Source organism: Mustela nigripes, chromosome 1 (assembly GCF_022355385.1).
Source record: "Mustela nigripes isolate SB6536 chromosome 1, MUSNIG.SB6536, whole genome shotgun sequence".
In the NCBI taxonomy this organism is placed as follows: domain Eukaryota; kingdom Metazoa; phylum Chordata; class Mammalia; order Carnivora; family Mustelidae; genus Mustela; species Mustela nigripes.
The window spans coordinates 221,358,782-221,377,465 of NC_081557.1; the positions used below are offsets into that span (position 1 = coordinate 221,358,782).

Below are 18,684 nucleotides of genomic sequence, written 5' to 3' on the forward strand. Positions count from 1 at the left end.
TAACAATTCAGACTAGACCCCTGAAATAGTATTTGAGATTATCAGCTTTTCTCTTTAAGCGTTTTAGTCAGGAAAGAAACCACCTCACCAATTGTGTATTATACATGTCCACTCTGAAGGGACTAATCCTTTGTTGGAGAGGTTTGAATACTCAATTTGAATATTTCGAATACTCACTCTCAAACAACTCTTTCTCTCTTCTTTTCTCTTTTTCTTCTCTTTCTTTCCTCAAATGTTTTACAGTCCAATGTCCTTTTCCTTGCTTCTCTTATACCTAGGTATGGACCAACAGCATGTCTGTGCACCTTCTCACAATCCAAAAGAAAATAAGCAGATTCCCCATGTGGCATTTCTTAAAGTTTGCCAACTCCTGCCCCATGAAAGAAGAGAAGGCTCTAACATAACCTACTAATTCTGTTTATGGGATGGCTTTGAAAATCTGATGGACGCTTGAAGACGGGGTAAAAAATGACCTAAGACATTTCAAGCCTATATGTGCAGCAGAAAAATAACCAAGACAATAAAGACTTTGCATATCACACATTTCTTATGAAAAATACTTCTTGTATTATGAAAAAATACTTGTGAAAATTCACTTCTTACAGATACCCTGAGAATTAGCTTAGTCCTCTCTTTTATTCCCAGGAGAGATAAGATAAGCGCATTATGTGACCCTGTATCTGTTCTGCTGGATGCCAAAGTTGCTGGAATTTTAGGTTGTACTGCTAGAATAGTTAGTAGAAAGAATACAAATATTAATTTCACTGTTTGGGTAACTCTCCATTGACATCAAGGCTACTTAAAATAACATGTACGTAAATGTGACTATCCATACCACTCCCAACACACACAAGTTTGCATCTCAAGTGCACATATGTAAAACAGAATCTACATCCATGCACATTTCAGCCTCTTAGGTATATTCTGATATATTTCATTGCAGTTGACTATATATGTATACCATCAACACATGATTCTTCCTCCCAGTTATCCACTCTAACTGAGGAAAGCAATGATCAAAAACTGAAGACAGTTCTCGGGACTATAAAATAAACCAAGAATCAAGTGGAAATAAACACAAACAAAATTGAAGAACTCCCTCCATAGATATATTTATACCTGTGAGAGTCCATTTAATTTTTGTTAATATTCATGCATAAAATTCATTCAGGCATAAAATATGTATTCACATCTGTATTGGGCTCCATCTGAACTTACTAGCTTATATCACATACTCATGAGTTAATAAACACCCACTAAATATGTGGAATTCATTATTCTGAGGAGGCTACATGAGCCAAAAGTATAAATACAGACGTTCAAGAGAAAGGCTTAAGAAAAATCTTGGTTGCTGCTTCAAAACAAGCTATTTTGGGGGGCGCTGGGTAGGGGGAAGGGAGATGTTTCATGTCCACTTCTCACAACATGAAGAGGAAGCAACCAAGTTGAGTCACCAATCAGGAGACTTAATGGGCCCATAAAGATCAGCCTGGCATTCCATTTGTTCTCAAGTTTGAACTAAGAGAGAATCTGGGCCTTGTATAAAAGACACCAGACTGAAAATGGGGAAAATTTTCCAAGTCCCATCTGCACCACTAGCTAGTTATGTAGCCTCAAGTAAAACAATTCAACTAGGGCTGCAGTGCACGTGCCAAATGATAATCTTGTAGGTTCCTAACTGGCTCCCCTGCTTTCATTCTCACCGCTTGCCTCCCCACCCCAACAATCCATTCTCATCACAGACGACTAAGGGATTCTTCTGATAAAACCTAAGTCATACCTTGTCTCTCTTGTGACCTAGCCCTCCATGACTTCTCATGTCTCTCAAAGACAAAATCCTCAGAGTGACCTGCTAGCCTAGGATCACCACAAAATTTATCATCCAAGCTAGAACACTTCTGAAAATGTAAATACTAACCCCTTGGGTGTGAATGTAGACGATCATAGTCTGAGATGTATGGTTGGTTGCCCTATACTAGACCTATATCATCTGACTCTGTCCGTGCCCCCGTTTATCTGTCTGAATCCTCTCCAACCACTCTGACCTCATCGCTACTCCAAAAAATGCCAGGCATTCTCCTGCCCCAAGGCTTTTGCACCTGCTGTTTGCCCTTACTAGAAGGCTCTTCTGCCAGACGGCCACATGACTTACCCCTTCATCCCTTCTTTTATTCAAAAGTCACCTTCTCAGTGAGACCTTCCCAACCACTCTGAACAGTGTGTCCATTACCCTAGTTTATTTTTCCTTTTGATACTTATTTCTATAACTCAATATATATTTTACTAGTACTATATTTTACTAATATATATTTTACTAACGTCATTGATGGCCTATCTAAAATGGAAGCACCATGAGGCCTGTTGGATCACTATTAAGGCACTTGGCATATAGTAGATGCTTATTAAAAATGAGTAAGAATAACACCTGAAATGTTGAATCAATCCTAAAAACATAATGTGACTTTTCATTCTCCTGTTGTTTTCACTGTTGTTTGCTCTGAAATTCCCACATTTTTCCACCCCCACCAACTAATGTTTATGTTAGGCTATAATTTGAAATTGGCTTGCATTCATTCTTGTACATCAGCTGATAGGCCAGGCAAACAGCCAATATATTCTTAGTAGGAGGGAAGGAAATTTGAACACAACCACAGAGGGGCTGATTCTGAAATAAGCCCCCAAAGCACTGAATCTGTATGAGTCAGTGTAACATACATCTTTTGTAAAGGAAGAGGTTGACATGGGTCTTATAAAGGCAGGGATTAATTCATCCCAGCTCTCGTGTTTGGGAGGATACAGGAATGAATCATCAAGCAATTAATTTGCAAAAATTTCCAAAGAGCCGAGATGATTTGTGAGGAGAAAATCATGCCAGACCAACGTACTCTCTGTCCATGCAGAAGCATCAGGCTCGCTAATCAAGAGAAAACAATTGATGTAATATATCTGGACTAGAGGGAGCGTCTGTATTCCATACTGCGAAACACACTTATCTATAAGCTGTGAGTGTATAGTCTTAGCCAGAAGCTTTTTCCAACTGTGTGCCATGGAACTATAGCCATATCTGAAGTGTTGCAAGGACTAATAATAAACACTGTAGTATATAATATATTTTACACATTTATATAATTGAGCTCATATGCCAATATAACTAGTTTTTAGAAAGAAGCATGCACACTCAACTGTGTTATTTTTCTGATCATAAGCACGGTGGAGACCACCACTGCATTAACTTGCCATGTTGAATCATTTTATGTTGGTCTCAGGATTAAAAAAAAAAAATCTTGAGAAGTGAGAGTGAGCAGCTTAAAACCTGGAGCCATTTACAAATACTCGTTTCTACGAAGCAGGATTTTCTCAATCCTCTCAGATCAAAACAGACTACAAAATAATCAGTTGCTAAGATTGATATAAGATACCAATCATCATCTTAAGCCTCAACTTCACTTTTTTTCCTATTCATTTAAATAGTTTGATAAATAATATGACAGATAAATGTTATTTAAATAAAAAATAAGTAGCAGCTGACTTTCTCTGAGTCTTCCTATGTGCCTGGTGCTGAGTTCATTTCCTTACACACACTATTTCATTTAAACCACTCATTGACCCTATCATTAGCCCTAAATCCATGCAGCTTATAAAAGGAAGAGTTGGATACCAAACCAGATATATCTGATAAAACCTTGTTCTCACTTCCTTTCCTTATATGTTGGAACTTTATGGATGAATCAATGGAACAGAAATGAGTGGGCATGTGATAGTCTAATCTGTAATCAGATTACAGGGTGCAAAATGAGTGAATTATCAGCAGATAAAAACCAAGGTGGGTAACTGCCCTTATATCCCATGAAGCAGAGCTGGTCTTCCAGGTGGAAAGAGGCTATTGCTTTGATGTTGTTTCTCGGTATGTACTACTAGCCCAGTGTCATCACAGAACCTCTCTTCAGTCCTACTGGATGTGATCTGCTCTTCTGTTTGAATGTTCTTTCCAGAGGTGCCCAGGTGGCTCAGTAGTTAAGTGTCTTCCTTTGGCTCAGGTCATGATCCCAGGGTCTTGGGATCAAGCCCCACATTGGGCTCCTTGCTTGGAGGAAGCCTACTTCTCCCTCTCCCTCTGCCTGTGTTCCTTCTCTTGCTATGTCTCTCTCTCTCTCAAATTAATAAATAAAATCTTCAAAAAAAAAAAAAGAATGTTCTTTCCATTTCCCACCATTTCTTCATATCCTATCTCTACCTTAAAGCCTGTCTTCAAGCTCTTAATGCCTTTATAAGAAAATCCTGGATCCCTGGAGAGAAATACCGATTTCTAGGTCTCATCACTGACCACTAAATCAAAACCTCTAGATCAGGGTTTCTCAGCTTTGACACTTCTGACATTTCGGGCCAGATGATTCTTTGTTGCTAGGGTCTGTTCTCTGCATTTCAGGATGTTTTGTAGCATCTCTAGTCTATGCCTGTTTGATGCCAGGAGCACCTCCCCGATTATCAAAACAATCCAAAAGGTCTCCGGATATTGCCAAATATTTGCTGGTAGCCAAAACTGCCCCTAGCTGAGAATGATTGTCTTAGAGGAGCAGTCCAGGATTCTGCAGTTTTGATAAGCACTCCAACTGATTCTGCATCATACAAGTTGGGGTAATTTGCTGTTTTCTGGCTGTTAAGTAGTGTATAGATCAATTTATGATGGGAATTTATGATTCCGAGTAAGCTAGATTTATCTGTTCTAACACATGCAGTTCTAGCAGTTCTTAATAGTTATTAATAACATATTTTTATTTATTCTATGTGAATGCTTATTTCCAATATCTTATATTATGTGCCTAGATGTTTTATGGTCTATGCTTCCTTGTTGATTACAACTTACTGGTTATTTACTCCCTGAATTTCTTTTTGATTAGTCCAATGGCATTTCACTCTTTTATTGCCAATCATTTTCCTCCTTTTTTCAACATTTTCTCACCATCATCATTTTCATAAAGTTCATTTTGGTTTTTTAGCCTATTGGCGTACATAGACTACATGCTAAATGATTCTTGAGGATTTTCTTCTATATACTTTCACAGAGTTCTTAAACATTTCTAGACTTCTTAGGATTTTTTTAAAGCTCAAGAAGTACATAGAAGCCTTACACGAGTTTGATGTTATTGTGAAGAGGCAGTGAGGCAAAAGAGAGACTCTGAAGTTCGGCTGCTTACATTTGAATCCTGAGTTCATCACTTACACAGTGCATAACCTTCCACAAGTTACTTAACCTCTCTGTGTCGCAGATTTTCATGTCTGGGAAGGGCGTTATAATAATAAGACTTACATTGAAGGGCTATTTTGAGCAAATCCATGAAAATCCTGTAAAACAGGGCCTGGTATATAGTGAGCCCTTATCCTTGCTACTATTAATATTATCATTATTATAGTCCTTATGCACAAGATTGAGCTCAAAATAAGTGAGACCAAAAAAATGGGTCCATTGGGAAAAATACTATAGTGAAGGGAATGTTTAAAGAAGGCTTCAAAGGGCGCCTGAGTGGCTCAGTTGGTTAGGCAGCTGCCTTTGGTTCAGGTCATGAACCACACCATGGGTTCATGACCTGAACCATGGGTCTTGGAATCGAGTCCCACATCTGTCTCTCTTCTCAGCAGGGAGTCTGCCTCTTCCCCTCCCCCTCTCCCTGCTCATACTCTCTCTTCAAATAAATAAAATATTTTTAAAAAATAAAAATAAAGTAGACTTCAAGGATGGCATAGGATATGAACAAATGAAGGGAAAGGGGAAGACCATTCTATAAAATAAGCCTACACAATATAGAGGTTTTAATGTGGCATCAAAATTTCTATGTCCGTGAAGGCTCAAAAATCCTTACTGTTTGTATAAAGGTCACTGCCTACTTGTTACCTGTTAAGATGGTAAATTGGAATTAAAAGATATATGACATAATCACTGCTGCTTACATGTTTACTACATAGAGTGATCACCTGAGATCCACACCACGTGGAACCATGATATGTATACTTGACACACCCTCCATCCATGTACACACATACAGATCTATAGCATATTTATGTGCATATTTATAAGTACATAAATTTTTACTACTTATACATATTTATTGAGTGCCTACTCTATGCTATAATCTGTTTCCTAGGAACTTACGTTTTACTTTGGTGGAGAGAGGATGGCAGATAATAAACAAACGAACCCCCTTCCAAAGATAGATAAATAGGATATTTATACATACACATATATAGAGAAAGAACATAGAATACATATATAATATATATATATATTCACACACATATTACATACATAGAATGTATGTAAGTACAGAAAGAATGTAGAGTTTATATATCATGTGAATAATATTTTTAGGGGGCACCTGGGTGGCTCAGTGGGTTGAGCCTCTGCCTTCGGCTCAGGTCATGATCCCAGGGTCCTGGGATCGAGCCCCACATCGGGCTTTCTGCTCTGCGGGTAGCCTGCTTCCTCCTCTCTCTCTGCCTGCCTCTCTGCCTACTTGTGATCTCTGTCAGATAAATAAAGAAAAAAATTTTAAAATATTAATTAATTAATTAATTAATATTATTAATATTAATAATATTATTATTATTAGTTGTATATATTATATATATCATTATTATATTTTATATAGTATTTAATATATATATATAGAAAAAGAAAGAGAAAAAAGAGACAGAGGGTTATATTTGGACTGTGTGTGTGTGCAAATATATATATATATATATATATATATGGTGTATATATATATATATATATATAAATAAAACATAGAGAGGAAGAATAGAATATATGTGCATATATATGTGTGTAGGTATGCATATATATACCTACTTGATAGTAAAATATATACATCCAATAATGTGTATTATATATACACATATATATAAAAAGTATACAGAGCACATATATATATACACACCCACACAAAATATATATATATAGAGAGAATATAGAGTTTATATAATAATATTACATATATTATTATATATTATACAATATTATATACATATAGAAAGAGAGAATACATATATATGTAACAGAGAGGAAGAATAGAGTATACATGTGTGTATATGTATGCATATATATACATACTTGATAGTAAAATATATGCCCCCAATAATGTATATGTATAAATGTTTATATATACAGAGAAAAAGACAGACAGACTGACAGACAGCATTTGAAATAGCAAGCCATAATAGCTGAGAAAGAAATGTTCCAGGCAGGGAAAGGACTAAATGCAAAGGTTCCGAGGTGAGAACTTGCAATGAGTAAGACGTTAGTATTTTTCTAGTTTAGGTATTGGTATATCTGGGAGGGAGGTGATGTTGAGAATATTTAACAAACATTACATGAGTACAGATCACTCAGAGAAGCAGTACCAGGATGTCAGAAAGAAGGCCTCTACTATAAATGACACAAAGTCTTATTGTGGCAAATTAGCAGATTGTATTAACCCTGGTATAAGTGTGTTTTTTAGGCTGACTCTGTAAGACATTTTGTAACAATTTCCCATTTCAACCAATAAATTCTCTATAAGACCGTATATTTTCTGCCCCCAAGAAGTGCTTAGAAGGCACTATTGCATGGGCCAGTGCTGTTTGTTCATCCACACTTAGCACCACAAGATGTGTGCAGACCAAGCAGCTGCAGATCCCTGGCACCTGGATGTACATGGTCTATTAAGGTTGGGGACGCCAAGATTTGGGCAACAGCAAATGATCTGATTACTGCAATATTCTGGCAATAGCATTAAAATGAGAGAAAATTGTCTCAAGGTGGTTAGAAGCTGTTCAGAGGCTGGGCTGTCTTCTCTGTGGAGGCATCTAGGGTGAAAGGAATCAGTGTGCTTCCCAGTAAGCCTCTGTGCTGTGAGGGGCCCTTCCCCCGGAGAAGAGAGTCCTTTAGGGCCTGGGACTGAGTCGTAGACTCTTGAAGCAATATTCATTTCCCACTCAAGAGTTCTGAACAGGGTGGTGGGTTGTCAGAAAACACTCACCAGATGAATACAATATGAGCAGTCTCCATGACTTTGTGTCTAAGTATTCCACAAGGGTTTCAGCTTCCAATGCATCTGAGTGAGGCTGCAATCTCGTACGATTTAGGGTCCAAGCTTCCCTTGATACCAGAACGAGTGTACCCCTCATGAAGAATCTCTAAATACTTTCTACTGAGTCAGTTTTAAATGCAGACTCACTCACGATGACCCGTGATTTATACACCTATGTGGTGAGCACACACAGTGGGGTTGCATACGACACCCCATTACACAGAGTGGCTAGTAACACCCAAGGGGACATTTTTTAAAGTGACTTGATAACTGGGCTAAAGAAGCATGTGTGCCTGTCACGACATGGGAAATAACAAAAGAAGTATAAACCAAACTGGATAAAAATTCAAGAGTTACAGGATGATAAAAGCAGAAAAAAAGTCATTTAACAACAGGCTCACATAATGATAGGATGTAGTAACTGAAATATGGAAGAACAAGAGCCAAAAAGAGTCAACTCATCCAACTGTATGATTTCGGAGATGAGAAGACAGATAACGTCTTCAACAGACTCTTTCAAGGTCAATTCCTAACTGATCTAAATCTACATTTGTTTGGGGCCTCTGGGTTCCCTTGTCTTTCTACAATGCCATGTCGTTTCCCAGGAGAATAAAAGCAAATATTAGCAAAGAATGTTTCATACATTTGCCATATTTCTTCTTTAGGCCTCAATATTGATTAAAATATTGCAGATGGGAAGTTCCCAGTTCAGACTTCTATAGAAATTCTGAGCCCCAAAGAAATTCCATGTCTGTGATTCTCAATGCAACATAAGTTTTAAATGGGAATCACGGGACCCCAGGGTGGCTCAGTAGTTTGGGGGTCTGCCTTCGGCTCAGATCATGGTCCCAAGGTCTTGGGATTGAGCCCCATGTCTTGCCACCTGCTCAGCTGGGAACCTGTTTCCCCCCTGCCTGCCATTCTCCCTGCTTGTGCATTCTCTCTCTCTCTCTCTCTATGACAAATAAATAAGTAAAATCTTTTTTTAATAAGTAAAATCTTTAAAAAAAAGGAATCAAGATTTGCATGTCAAACTTTTGTCAAAAAATATTAAATATTTGTTGAGTAGCTACTGTGTACCAGCCATTCTTGATGCTGGGGATCTGGCAACAAACAAAATAATTCAAAACCCCTGTGCTCACAAAGCTTATTCTACCAGGAAAGACACTGATGAAATAAATTACCATCAACAAAATAAACAACTGGGAGGAAGAAATGAATACCTAAAACAATAAGAATCCCACTTTTATTTAAAGAAATCCAAATATTTTTAAAAATCGGATTTATTTTAAAAAATTTAGAAAACAGAGCATAAGTATTTTGTTCTTAGAAAAAAATGAAATAACTTAGAAACACTTAAATCTCTAAACTGTTGAAAAATAGCTCTTCATATAAAAACTTGATGTAAAGAACTTTCCTGTTGGCCGTCTTTTACACAAAGCGAAAGATGCCTAAAGAGCCACAAGTCTCAGTTTTGACTATGTATTAAAATCATGTGAGCATTAAAAATACATATTTATGCTTCCCCTCCACTCCCATCCCTAGCCCAGAGCAATAAAATCAGTCTGAAGGACAGAATTAGTATTTTTAGAAGCTCCCCTGGTGGGACTCTAATAGGAACCAGGACTGAGAATTACTCCTATAAAAGACTCGAATGGTAGAGTCTTTGAGGGAAGGTGAAAATATTTGCCCTGATCTATCTTATGGGCTGAAGCTAAAACAGCTTTTCCATCAGTGAAGACCAACTGTCCCGTCCTGAGATGCCTGAAACCCTGAAACCCTCACGTCCGCCATAAAATGTTAGAATGTGTACACTCCATCTTCATCCAGCACATATCGAGTCTGCCCCCTTTACTGCGCGGGAGTTCTTTCCTGAGTCCTTGTCTCAATTACCCCCTTGGAGCTGGGAGCTTTGACCTTCGAAAGCCATGGTTAGTGCCTCCAATATCTTTCTCTAGGGCTCTCTCAGTCTCATAAGTCTAGCAAGTAGATCTCTTTGGCATATGGTAGATACTCCTACCAAGAAAAGCCTCACTGCCGTGATCACGGGCTGGCCAGGCTATGAAGGCTTGAGTTTAAAGGAAGAAAACATCCAGGAGAACCCACACCATGACACCGAATCTCCATGAAAATGATGACTTAGATGTATGTCATTTAAGTGAAACATACCCAATTAAATAGTATTAAATCAATCAAGAAAGTTATCAAGGAGCACTTGTACAGCCCATGACCCGTGCACGGAAACTGAAAACTTCTGAAAGAATGAACTCCAAAGTATTACAAGGAAGGGAGGCTTCAGATGATTTTAATTCCATTTTTTCTAATCTTTTTATAATGAGCACTTCTGTAGTTATAACATAAAAATATAAAAATGTAAAACGGGTATGGTGTATGTTAAAAGGGACCAGAGAAAGAGCTTAAGTGTGCTGAGATAACTCATCCAGGTCAGGCCAGGTGTACTCAACCTTGGGGCCCTGGCTTCGAACCTGCCTTTTGTGGGCTTTAACAGCCTTATCCATGGACTGGCAACAGTGACATCTGCCCCAGGCTATCCATCCCAAGGTAATTGGAAGTAAACGTAGCATAATACCTCTGTGCTTTGAAGAAGCATTATATAAAAATGTTATGCGAAAGATACATGTATCTCAGATAAAGTCAATCAAACACTATTTACCGAGTTTGTGCTACACCTTCACAGTTGCATCCTTCACTTAAGTGCATTTGTTGCTCATAACACCCCACAATATCAAGCAGACCATGACACCCTGCATAAGAACAATGACTAATTTGCCGGATACTCTAGCAATGGGGCAGGAGGGAAGGAAGAACCCAAGGGCCAGGGCATTCTCTGCGGGGGTTCTTGTTGTCCCAGCTTATGTGAATGGTTGTGAACAAACTTCCCAGGTCTGTACGTCAGGATGAAATCAGCTGCAATCTGCTTCGAGATGAAAGATCTGATGCTATCAGCAGACGGTGACCCTGCAGTCCGTCCTGTCCTTCCACCTCCAGGCATAGGATGAAAACACCAGGCGTTGGCGATTGACAGGGAAATAGTTCTGTGCCACAGAGAATCCTTTGCTTTGCATCTGCCCCTCAGAGAGCATTAGGCAGCTCAGTATTTCCAAAATGTGAATCTGAGGCCTCTCATCTTGCTGCCGTTCCTATTGATGTCCACTGCAAATATTTCCAAAGCAGTAGTCAAAATCCTTTGGGTTTTGGCCTTCGAAGAATGGGGTTCCTGTTTTGATTCTGTCTCAGCCAAGCCTACGTCCTTGGAGAGGCATTTGGGTCTGGGGACCCCAGAGCTATCAACTGGCCAGCAGAGACAGATGCCCCAGTGCAGCGTGGGAAGGAGTGAGCCAGGTGATGGGCATAACGGGCACCATGAAACCATGAATACTATGTAAGTATTTCCTGCTAGTTCTCTAACGATGTCCTTTTTCAAAAAGCACTAAAGAGCAACACTGAAGAGGAAATCTGAAGAAACCCTATGTAATAAGAATTTAATCTACTACCTAAGTTAAGCCATTTACAATCTTTACTCCTGATTAAAGAGCCTTTCTTCTTCTATAACAAATTGGGTTTAGTAACTGATAAAATACTACAGATACTGCTTTTAACTTGGAATAGCCGAACTAGGACAAAAACATCATTAAAACAAAAACAAGTGCCACTGAGTCATAGGAAATGTCAACAGGGGATACAGATGAAAAAAGAAAAGTTTATCCATTTGAATATGATAAGGGGGAGGAATAATTTATTTTATTTAAAAATATGACAAGGTAAAATAGAGTCCTCAGTAAATACAGCAGGTATTTTACTTAAATTCTTTCTAATATCCTTAAAGAGAAGGAAAGAAGGCTTCAATACATATTTAATCCATTTGGCTTTATTCATTCATTTCTTCTTTTATTTATTTCTAGATTTAGAAAGCAATTTTGGGATATTGGGTGTTTCGGGCACGCACGATGGTTCTAACAGACACAGATCCTATCCTCGTGATGTTTACAGCATCCTAACTGCCCCAAAGTCGCTGGTATTTAACACAACATAATTATGTAAATGTTGAATGAAGGGAAAATAGACTAAAAAGTAAAAATACAGAGGGAAGAAAAAGGAAAAATGAACATCAGAGAAAAGGGAATTAGAAAAACAGTGGAATAATCCATAATTTTATTATCACTTTTAGTTGGAAATGAAATACTCTTTTCATATTAAAGTCTTCGTTTGGGCTGTGGGCTTCAGAAAATAATTACTATCTTTAAAATGTGAATTAAAGTTTTAAGCACCACACACGTCTTCAACTACTCTTTATTCGTAAACATTGCCAAGATATTTGGGAGCTAGAGCTATAATAAAACAGTAGAGGAGAAGCAAGATTTTTCTTTCAGCTTCTGTGACAATGATCAAAGTAGTGTTGCCATAAAGGCCAAATAAAATCAAACCACAATCTACCAGGGAACTAAAAAGTAAACTCTTATTTTGGCAGAAATTGTCAATTTCTCTAAAGTATGAGCATGACAGAAAGATGCAGCTTTCTTCTTTATGGATAATACAAGGGCTATATGCTTTTTTAATGATTACATCTTTAATCTTGAAAACATAAGTTTGCTCTAAAATTTAACTTATTTCAGGAAAAATGGCAGGTGAAGAAAAATATCTAAGTTGGAAACAACAAATGTTGGAGAGGCTGTGGAGAAAGGGGAACCCTCTTACACTGTTGTTGGGAGTACAAGTTGGTACAGGTACTTTGGAAAACAGTATGGAGGTTCCTCGAAAAGTTAAAAATCAAGCTACCCTATGACCCAGTAATTTCACTACTGGGTATTTATCCCAAAGATACAGATGTAGTGAAAAGAAGGGACACAAGTACCCCAATTCTCATAGCAGCAATGTCCACAACAGCCAAACTGTGAAGGCAGCCAAGATACCCTTCAACAGATGAATGACTATGGTTCATATACACAATGGAATATTACTCAGCCATCAGAAAGAATGAACACCTACCACTTGCATCAACATGGGGGGAACTGGAGGGGATTATGCTAAGTAAAATAAGTCAAGCAGAAAAAGACAATTTTCTATGGTTTTGTTCATATGTGGAACATAAGGAATAGCATGGAGGACATTAGGGGAAGGAAGGGAAAACTGAAGGGAGGGAAAGCAGAGGGGAAGATGAACCATGAGAGACTACAGACTCCAGGAAACAATCTGAGGGTTTCAGAGGCAAAGGGGGTAAGGAGATGAGGTAGCCCAGTGATGGGTATTAAGGAGGGCACATGTTGCCATGAGCACTGGGTGTTGTACGCAAATAATGATTCATAAAACACTACACCAAATAGTAATGATTTATGGTGACTAACACAATGTAATTTAAAAAAAAGAAAGAAAGAAAAATGTCTATGTTGACAAAAGAATAGTAGTCTGAGTTCTTGGTATGTGCCAGGATGTTTTTAAGCACTTGTCATGTGTTACTTCCTTTTATCTGCATAACAATGCTTTGAAATATCTACAAGATCACCATTTTGCAGATAAAGATACTGAGGATGAAGGGGGTTAAGAAACTTATCTAAGGTTCCATACCAAACACAGTAGAAACTTGAAACAAGGCTTCCCTCCCTTTAGTACCCATCACGTTTCCAGAGCATTTTTCCTGTGGCAGAATTCAAAACTCTTATACCTTCACAGGTGGACATTTAAACTTGAGTGTTTATTTTATTTTCAAGATCTCTTTGGGGAAAAAAAAAAAAAAACACAGTTCACTGAACATTCTTCTAGAAAAAGAAAATCACGTGTTTCATTGCTTCTAATGAGCTGTTGCAGCTCAGAAGTTTCTATTACATTCTGACAATTAAGTTGCTAATAAACTGAGGAACCACTAATTGACTTATCCATCTCACAAACTCAAGAGCTAGCTAGCACCCTAGAACACAATTTCCATCACTGGAACAGAAATCATTCACATTTTGCAATCCATGTAGGGATTAGATTTGATTTGGGGGAAAATTGCATATTGTTCCTGTGCACAACATGAAGTTCTGATGGGGAATACACACACACACGTGTGCTCACACACAGATTAGTAACAACACACTACGCTGGTACTGACAGCATTAGCAGAACCAAAGATAAAATGTCGGTGTGCTGGGACCAATGCAATGGCTGTGGACCGAGGATAAAAAATTTATGGTAATTGAAACCACAGAATCTTAGGAAATGCAGTCAATTTCATGCAGTATCAAAAGGTCACTCTATTCCATTTATACTTGAGGCTGAGCACAATATTGAAAAAACATGCGAAAGCGAACGATCTTATCAGTCGTCCAGGATTCAACATTTACTGACTATATAAGGTAACTTACTGATTACCAAATAAATGTATTACCTGTGTTGAGCCTTGTATTGGCTCATCAAATACTTGTAAAGAACTTAACACTGTGAAAGCATTACTAAATATGTCAGAATTACCATATTAACTGCTCTGTTCAAGCTTCAGTAAGAGTGAACCTTTTTGGTTCCATGTTCCACTAGTAATACTAAAGGTTCTTGGAAATTTTACTATCTGCTCAAACTCTTGGTGTTTGAAGCATCTTATAGGAGCAACTTAAAAATAAGAACATTGGGGTGCCGGGGTGGCTCAGTTGGTTAAGTGTCTGTTTTAGGCTCAGGTCATGATCCTGGGGTCCTAGGATTGAGCCCCTCTTGAGGCTCTCTGCTTAGCTGGAGGTCTGCTTCTCCCTTTCCCTCTGCCTCTCTCGACCCCCTACTCGTGCTCACTCCCACTCTGTCTCCCAAATAAATAAATAAAATCTTAAAAAACAAACAAAAAACCAAGAATATTAATATAATTAAATTAATATATAAATAAATTAATATATTCTGGTGCTTCTCAAACAATTGTGTGCATATGAATCACCAGAAGATGTTGGTAACATGCAGATTCTGATTCATGGAGTCTGGGGTACAACCTGAGATTCTCAATTTCTAACAACCTCCCAGATGAAGCTCAGGCAGCTGGCCCAAAGAGTACAGTTAGAGTAGCAAGACTCTACTTTTCTTTAACTCAGCACATTTTCTCTGCTACTGGCCCTCATCATGTATGGCAGACAAAAAAAAGAAAAATCTGTTTAATTATAAGTCATCGCCACTGAAGAGGCATGCCACAATGTTTTGAATTAAGACTTAGATTCTTCTTTCATTCCACTCCTAGCTCAGGTTGCAAACTGAAGGTCTTCAGGCCCAAACTAGTCCAAATATAGGTTTTGTTTGAACAGCATGGTGCTTGCCTATAAAAGTTTTCAAACATTATTATATTGGTTAATAGTATGTACTGAACTGGAGACACCATCTAAAATTTCCATCCTTTCTGAAAAACCCAGAAGATCAGGAGACTTGAGGAGAAGCTGATCCCTTTACACTGGGATCACCCTCCCTGGTTCTCCACCAACAGCCCCTGTCCTTACAGCACTGATTTTGACTTTTTGTGGCCATCCTCACTGTACTTCCCATCAGCATCAGAGTCATTCTCTCCCCTGATTTTCCCCCTCCATTTTTGCAGTTCCTCATGATGGAATCTCTGATATAAAATGGTTTTCCCATTTTGTTTCCTCATAGAAATCCTAAATAGGAATTAAGATCCCATTTGGGGTGCCGAGGTGGCTCAGTCTGTTGAGCACCCAACCTTTGATTTCTGTTCAGGTCATGATTTCAGGGTCGGGAGATTAAGACCCTCACTGGGCTCTGTGCTGAGTGTGGAGCCTGCTTGGGATGTTCTCTCTCCTTTTCCCTCTGCTCCTCCCCCCTCACACTCTCTGTCTCTCCCTTAAAAAAAAAAAAAAAAAAAAAAAGTATCCCATTTGACTTTTCCTGTCCCATTAAATACAAACTCTTTTAAAGTGTTTTAGCACATCATACCACATTTTATGCTTATCCTATAAAACCCAGTCTTCATCTTTTCATAAGCATGTTCTTATCAGCCTTTATGTGATTTAGTAAAGTAGATCTGTGTGAGATCTAAGACATGCAAGTATGGGAGTATGCCTATGTGCCATTGTACACCAATTACCTCAACTTTTAACTAGCTTGTCCCTGTCCTCAGGGAATTTACAGTGTGTTGTGGTGTTCACAGGTTAACAGATGATCCCTGTGAAGTAATTGCAGGCAAAGTTATTTCTGATTGTATGAGGGAGCTATGATAGATCTCTTATCGGGTTTCCTTTTCGAATAATGGATTCATTAGGAATTTTCTTTTCCTTTAAGCATTTATCACTTAGGGTATGGGTTTTCTACATTAGAAGAAAGGTTTGGTTATAGAAAGCAAAGACCTCACCAAAACTTTCAACGACTGGAAACTTGACAGCTTGATGAAAGGGAAGTATAGAAAAAGAGGAGCACGTTTCGTGGAAGGCACTCTCTGAGACATCTCTTAGAGTGGGCAGAATGGGAGACAGAGAGGAACCAGGGACAGCACAGAAGATTCTGTATAACAGCAATATTCCCCTGAGAGCAGTGACACTTTGTGTGCTCTCTCACACTGGGCCACAGCATCACTACCTGCACTGAACAAGTGAAAAGAAAGATTTCCTTAGTTTATCTACTGTGTTGCCTCAGGAAAAATGAGATACACTCTGAGAAGGGAAACCATAGAAGATGAATCTCAAATCTGGGAGTCAGTCATGTTTCCATATCTGAACCCGATGAAAGCCTGGTCACTATGAATTTTTGGTGGTGACGACAAGGAGGGGTTTCTGCAGAAAATTCTCCTGTGGTATCTGAAATAATCTCTGCTCCTTATTTCAAGTCTCACAAAGAATATTAAGATTATAATCACTGCATTACATCTTCTATCCAGAAGGACATACCAAAAACTTGATCAAATTATGAAAACAACTGGAAAATTATTTGATAAATCAATCATTTCATATTTTTGGAGTCCCTTCCGTGTCTGAGGCACTTCCATGTCTGTGGCTTTGCTCGCTCTCTCAGTGCTTTACTGAGAGCTTACTGCACTGCCAGAGCGAACAAAGTCATGTGGTAAATTTAGTGTTCGTGGGTGCGGGATCTGGAGTCCTACCACGTGAGTGTGAATCCTGGTTCCGCCACTTACTAGGACTGAGGACCCACAGCTAGCTTGAATGCTAGGACTCAGTTTCCCATCCACAAGGAAGACAAATTTTACGGGGAAAATATGTAAAATATCTGCCCCAAGGTGGTTTTAAAGATTAAATGAATTAAAACATGGAAAGCGCTAAGAACATTGCCTGCCGCACTGAGACTTTCAGTAGATACTATTGTTAAATGTTATGCTTGTTATCCTCAGTGAGTTTATCAGCTAGTCAAGGAAGTGGGTTAGGACAATGCAATAGTACTAACTCCCCAAGGCATGCATGTATGAGAAGTGTCAGATAAGCCATTCAGATACGGAGGGTTATTTCTGAAAAGGGAGATTCGTTTTTAGTTTTGCTTTTGTTTTTTTTTTGTTGTTGTTGTTGTTGTTCATTTTTAGTTTCAAAATGTTTCCAGGAATTTAGGCAAGGGATTGCTTATCAAGGCATAGAAATTTTAGCATAGGTTACCGTAGCATACGTTATTCCGATCATGGAAATCCCCTCGACAACCATTACAAAACAGACCTCTCCTGTGTTCACAAAATACATTTTGGTGTATTAACACCTTACATTTTCCCTCTGATCTGGACAATGAAGGCACATCATGGGCACATCTAGACATCTAGACCTCACATAAAAATTGATTATCAACCTATCCAAACACCAGAAGCTTTTCTATCCAAACACCAGAACACTTTTCTGAAGGCCTTCCAACTTGTGTGGCCGACAGAGAGGCCATATAGTCAAATAATTGCTCAGGCTTAGCAAAGAAACATAGCTTGAGAGAAGAAATAAAAACTTAAACCAAGATGCCCTTGTCCCACAAAGATGGGTTTTATTTTTTAAATTTATTTTTAACAATCTATTTACCTTTCATTCAAATATAAGAGTTTTATTTTATTTACTAATTAGGAATGATCTAAAATTAAAATGGAAAGCCACAATTGGGGTGGGGGGAGTATGATTTCACTGATATCAATTATATAATAGAAGCTTATCAACTCCATATAGAAAGCTTCACATATCGGCATTTACCAACATGAAAATAGCAATACACATTTTTGCTATCATTTATACTTTTTAGCTGATTATCTGAATGTCAATAAGAAAGATGTGCTTTAATCCTAATTAAATTCATTGTACTAAAATGTTTGGTGCAAAGGCAGGGCTCATCTTAAAATAACGTTTCATTGTGTGTATTTCCTAGGGACAGATATGCCATTTATTTTTATACTCTGAGCATCTAATACAACATATACTGAGTAAGTCCCAGATGAATGAGTGGATGGATATGAAGAAAAATAGGGAAGGAAAAGAAAGGCCTTATTTCAAAATAAAATAAGTTCAAATACTTTACCAGTTTCTCTAAGTCATCTCCTGTGCCACCCTTCACTTATCATTGTCTTATTCAAACCTACCATTCAGCCCTCAAGACAAAGAACACTCAATATGAGTCAGCCTTTAAAATACCCATCTTTATGTTCAAATAGATGCTGACCTGGAACATAGTAGGT

The 18,684-nt window shown here is 38.2% G+C and overlaps 1 protein-coding gene across 5 annotated transcripts in view; it reads right to left on the reverse strand.

Annotated features, from left to right (window-relative positions):
- PPARGC1A (PPARG coactivator 1 alpha) overlaps nucleotides 1–18,684 on the reverse strand; it is a 662,229-nt gene that overhangs the window by 47,669 nt on the left and 595,876 nt on the right. Inside the window, exon 1 of one of the 5 annotated variants that reach the window (XM_059381788.1) lies at nucleotides 178–484. The exons of the other annotated variants lie outside the window; for them this stretch is intronic. The gene's annotated coding sequence lies outside the window, so the exon portion shown is untranslated. Of the gene's footprint in view, nucleotides 1–177; nucleotides 485–18,684 lie in introns of those variants that run through there. 5 annotated transcript variants of the gene reach the window in all.